The sequence below is a fragment of the Schistocerca nitens genome, chromosome 1, assembly GCF_023898315.1.
Source record: "Schistocerca nitens isolate TAMUIC-IGC-003100 chromosome 1, iqSchNite1.1, whole genome shotgun sequence".
Classification (NCBI taxonomy): Eukaryota; Metazoa; Arthropoda; class Insecta; order Orthoptera; family Acrididae; genus Schistocerca; species Schistocerca nitens.
The window spans coordinates 950086866-950091829 of record NC_064614.1 but is presented as its reverse complement, the minus strand read 5'-3'; positions in this window follow the sequence as shown (position 1 = coordinate 950091829).

The window sequence follows — 4964 nt, the reverse complement described above, 5'->3', positions numbered from 1 at the left end:
GAACAACACACATACACACGAGGGAGGACTCGAAACCTCCGGCGGGAGGGGCCACGCAGTCCATGACATAGCGCCTCAAACCGTGTGGCAACTCTGCGCGGCTTCCCCAGATTGAAGTTGGCAATAAAAAAGACATTCCAGAATGAGATTTTCACTCTGCAGCGGAGTGTGCGCTGATATGAAACTTCCTGGCAGATTAAAACTGTGTGCCCGACCGAGACTCGAACTCGGGACCTTTGCCTTTAGCGGGCAAGTGCTCTACCGTCTGAGCTACCGAAGCACGACTCACGCCCGGTCTCACAGCTTTACTTCTGCCAGTATCTCGTCTCCTACCTTCCAAACTTTACAGAAGCTCTCCTGCGAACCTGGCAGAACTAGCACTCCTGAAAGAAAGGATATTGCGGAGACATGGCTTAGCCACAGCCTGGGGTATGTTTCCAGAATGAGATTTTCACTCTGCAGCGGAGTGTGTGCTGATATGAAACTTCGTGGCAGATTAAAGCTGTGAGACCGGGTGTGAGTCGTGCTTCGGTAGCTCAGATGGTAGAGCACTTGCCCGCGAAAGGCAAAGGTCCCGAGTTCGAGTCTTGGTCGGGCACACAGTTTTAATCTGCCAGGAAGTTTCATATCAGCGCACACTCCGCTGCAGAGTGAAAATCTCATTCTGGAAACATACCCCAGGCTGTGGCTAAGCCATGTCTCCGCAATATCCTTTCTTTTAGGAGTGCTAGTTCTGCCAGGTTCGCAGGAGAGCTTCTGTAAAGTTTGGAAGGTAGGAGACGAGATACTGGCAGAAGTAAAGCTGTGAGACCGGGCGTGAGTCGTGCTTCGGTAGCTCAGATGGTAGAGCACTTGCCCGTGAAAGGCAAAGGTCCCGAGTTCGAGTCTCGGTCGGGCACACAGTTTTAATCTGCCAGGAAGTTTCAAAAAGGACATTGTTACAAAGCAATTAAGGAAATCCAAGATAAATGTCCTGTAGCATTGAACGCAATTCCAAAGAAAGGACTATAGTGACTGTTTCAAAATACTTTTATAATGATTTCAGCTGTTTACTGACTCAGGAGGAAACTATTTTGAATAAATACAGTGATTTTGTGAATATAATCCACAATTTTTATTTTTAACAGACAGAGCCCTAACATACCTACTATGCATTATCAGGAGTTGAAATCGTAACAGATGAAATAATTCCAAATTGCTTGTCTCAAGTTTTAAAAAAAATGCAAAGTAGAAAAGTATGCAATAGGAACTAATTATGGTTTTAAATCCTAAATATCCTGGTGCGGATATCTTTTTTAGAGACCTACAGCTTCTCAGTACATAAATTCCTTAATGAAATCTGTTGTAAATAATGTAATATAAATTTCAGTACACAAAAGTCGCAGTGGCAATAAGAATTAACTATGTAAAGGCTTAAATGCACTTAGTTTTGATTCAGCACTTGTAATAACTGGCCAGCGATCACAGAAAAGTTTAGCTGCTACTAATGAAGTACAACTTGAGAGGAGCTCGAGAACTTATCGACTGCCAAACTTGCTCCATTATCAACAATTTTTTTTAGCAGAACAACTGATGTATATTATTATTATTATTATTATTATTATAATCATCATCATCATATACTGTGTATTATACATAATATTTAACCTATGCACATTTCAACTTTGCGTAAACATTGTAAATCATTTTCGTTTGATGATCCTCGCACACAAGAGTGCACAAATTATTTAATGCTCTTCAGTATGTATGATGTTGTTGTGGTCTTCAGTCCAGAGACTGGTTTGATGCAGTTCTCTATGCTACTGTATTCTGTGCAAGCTGCTTCATCTCTGAGTAACTACTGCAACCTACTTCCTCCAAATTTCGAAAGCTTCTATTCTCTTCTCGTCTAAACTAGTTATCATCCATGTTTCACTTCCGTACATGACTACACTCCAGACATACTTTCAGAAAAGGCTTCCAGACACTTAAATCTATACTCGATACTAACAAATTTCACCTCTTCAGAAATGCTTTCCTTACCATAGCCAGTCTACATTTCATATCCTCCCTACTTCAACAGTCATCAGTTATTTTGCTTCCCAAATAACTTATTTATTACCTTAGTCTCACTTCCTAATCTAATTCCCTCAGCATCACCTGATTTAATTAGACTACATTCCATTATCCTCAATTTGCTTTTGTTGGTGTTCACCTTATACCCTCCTTTCAAGACAGTGTCCATTCCAGTCAACTGCTCTTCCAGGCTCTTTGCTGTCTCTGACAGAATTACAATGTCATCGGCAAACCTTGAAGTTTTTATTTCTTCTCCATGGATTTTAATTCCTACTCCAAATTTTTCTTTTGTTTCCTTTACTGCTTGCTCAATATACAGACTGAATAACATTGTTGATGGGCTACAACGCTGTCTCACTCCATTCTCAACCACTGCTTCCTTTTCATGCCTCTCAACTCTTATAACTGCCATCCGGTTTCTGCACAAATTGTAAATAGCCTTTTGCTCCCTATATTTAACGCCTCCCACCTTCAGAATTTGAAAAGAGTATTCCAGTCAACACTGTCAAAAGCTTTCTCTAGGTCTACAAATGCTAGAAATGTAGGTTTGCCTTTCCTTAATCTACGTTCTAAGGTAAGTTGTAGGATCAGTACTGCCTCGCGTGTTCCAACATTTCTACAGAATCCAAACTGTATGTCTCATATGTCTTCCTCACCATATCATAGAGTTTTGTCATGGTTGGCTCTTGATAGGCTATCAGTAGTTCTAATACAGTATGTATCTATATTCTTTTGGAATTTTATGAAACCTACTGTCTCCATTGGGAAATAAAACCGATTTTTAATTCTATCTTTTGCAAATACTTAGATGCACTTCACTGGACTGTGGAATGAATATATGATCTAAATACATTAATTCACATGTAAAATATTTATTTTAGATTGGTCTTTGATGATGATATAGTTTGGCGTTCAACTAAACGGTCATCAGTACCCGTACAAAGTCCAAACTGTTTCCAGTCCAATGTTTTTCACAGTCCATTCGAGCCACTGTGAAGGATGATAAGGATGACGATGAAATGATAAGACAATACAAACACCCAGCCCCGGGCAGAGAAAATCCCCAATCCAATCGGGAATCAAACCTGGGACCCAGTGATCCAGAGGTAGCAACGCTAGCCACTAGACCACGAGCTGCAGACTTAAGGTCGACTGTAGGGGGGGGGGAATTAACTTCGGTTTATTGGGAGAATTCTAGGAAAAGTACAGATCATCTATAACAGAGACCAGGTATAGAACACTTCTGCAACCTATTCTTAAGTACTGATCAGGTGAATGGGATCCCAACAAGGCTGGATTAAAGGAATACAAGGACATAATTTAGAGGTCTGTTGCTAGATGTGTTACCAGTAGGTTCAGTTAACGCATGAATTTTACGGAAATGCTCCATGAACTCAAATGTGAATCTCTGGAATGAAAAAGCCTTCTTTTTGCAAAACAATATTGAGAAAGTAGGGAATTGTCATTTGTAATGGACTGTACAATGATTTTACTGCCACCAGCATAAAAAGAATGGATGGCTCGTATGGAGGAGGAATATTGACAGTCATTCTTCCATCACTTCATTTGCAAATGTAACAACAGGAAAGGCTATGACCATCACTTGTACACAGTATCATAAGGGTTTTGTGGCTAACAGAATACGTATGTAAATCTAGGATGGATCTATGGAAATCAATATACAGGATGTATCACAATTAATGGCGTAAATGCATACGGTTTGAAGTACACGATACTAGAAGCAAAAAAGTCTCAGCAAACACAGGGTCAAAAGAGCATACCTTAAGAGCTATGAGCAACTTTTCATCTTTGATACTGCGAAACAAATCTCTTCTACTGGCAGCTCTTTCTTTCCATATTTTGGGAAGTGGCAGTATGGACAAAAACAAGGAAAAAAAATGTCCAGTAAACATTTGCTCTAAAATGCATACATTAAGAGCTATGAGCACTTTTTCAACTTCACCACTTTTAAACTCTTCTAATGAACAAATCCTCATAACTTTTAAGGTGTGCATTTTAGAGCACATGTTTACTGGACATTTTTTTCTTGTTTTGATCCATACTGCCACTTTCCAAAATATGAAAGCAAAGAGCTTGCAGTAGAAGAGGTTTGTTTCACAGTATCAAAGATGAAAAATTTCTCATAGCTTTCAAGGTATGCATTTTCGACACTATGTTTACTGAGACTTCTTTGCTTCTAGTATCGTGTACTTTCAACTGAATATGTTTATGCCATTAATTATGATACACCCTCTATATAATTTAAGCTTGAAGGTTGTACTGGATTTCAGAATGGTATCTTCTCATGCTGGACATCAGCATCAAAAAGAAAGAAACTTCTCAATAGCAAATATGTTAGTATTTCTGAACTTCCACATTTTCTTTCTTCTCTCAAGGCAGGACAGTCACTGCCTAAGTACATAAATTTAGATTATTGTTGGTGTACAATGCATTATAATTCATCAAAGTGTCCATATTTCCGATAGTTCTCTCAGGGAATGTAACTATTGCTTCTTCCTGTTGCAACATATTGCTTCCAGAGCAGTATTAAACAATGTCCTTATAAGACGGGTGTTGTTTCAATGAACTTAATAATCCCAACCGGCAAAAGTGGCCTTCAGGAGACAGCCATTGCACAAGTACAGATTACTTTAGTCTCAAAAATGTTTTAATTGCTTACAAAACAGCAAACAGCATATGGAAAGCAACTGGTAATATTAAACTGATGAAATTAATGGTAGAGAACATCTTTCTTTTTGTGCTTGCTCTCACATGTTTATATCCTTTCCCACCGCCAAGAATTCTTTGCAGTTTATCAACATGGCCATTTTACATAATGGAAGAAGAGAAAGAGCAGATAAATATAGTGCATTTTTCAGTGCTTGAAACTAAAATAAATTACAGCTGTG